The sequence below is a fragment of the Pseudophryne corroboree genome, chromosome 6, assembly GCF_028390025.1.
Source record: "Pseudophryne corroboree isolate aPseCor3 chromosome 6, aPseCor3.hap2, whole genome shotgun sequence".
Classification (NCBI taxonomy): domain Eukaryota; kingdom Metazoa; phylum Chordata; class Amphibia; order Anura; family Myobatrachidae; genus Pseudophryne; species Pseudophryne corroboree.
Genome location: NC_086449.1, coordinates 511,303,404 through 511,304,301, shown reverse-complemented (window position 1 = coordinate 511,304,301; position 898 = coordinate 511,303,404).

The following is an 898-nucleotide window of genomic DNA, read 5'->3' as shown; positions in this document are numbered from 1 at the left end:
TCATTTGTTTGTACTGTTCTGTGCACTGCACCCTAGTATGCTCTACCACAATGCAAATTTGTTCAGGAACAATTCCATCTTGCACCACTTTTCATTTCTGCCATTGTTGAGTGGCAATGTTTCTTAGATGTGCTATAAATGGCACACTGTGTGTTTTTGCTGCTGCTCTGTCGCTTAGTAACCAGCCAGCTTGCTTTGGCCTAAAGCGGATGAAAACAATGTTGTGAACTGTGAGGTAGTCAAAACTGAGTGGAAATGAGTGGAAATTGTTAATGTTATGGAGGTTAAAAATATTCTAGGAATGAAAAAGAAGCCCAAATTATGAGATTTTCTCAGTTTTTAACAATTTCTGGAAAAAAATATAAAACTAAAATAAGACCCAGTCACGACTGAAATCCAAAACCAGACAACAAATTAGAACCAAAACCATAAAAAATGGCCCAGTGCACATCTCTAATGCCTACACAGTATAAACAACATAGATTTTTCAGACACTTTTCTGATTCTCGGTGTGCAGAAGTCTGATATACAGTACAGTATGGATTCATTTTGTTACACATGTATAAGTGTGTATTTATAAAATAGGGGGTCCCCAATTGCGCTTAGTGGTACCTAAAGCAGCACCTCTAGAAGTACCTTCTGTTAGTTTAGGTTCAAAGATAACACAAATAGAACAGATCAGAGAGCGCTAGATTCCAAATTTTAACAATCCATAATAGCTTGAAACATATGTAAAAAAACACGAAATTCTTTGCTCATAAAAATGTATTCACAATGTTATAAAAACAATATCTTTTACAGTGACAGAAGCATCTGTACAATTTCATAGGTTCATATAGACACTTTACTCAATGAGGATCACGTGTACCTTTGTGCATCATCATTAAAATATTCATAG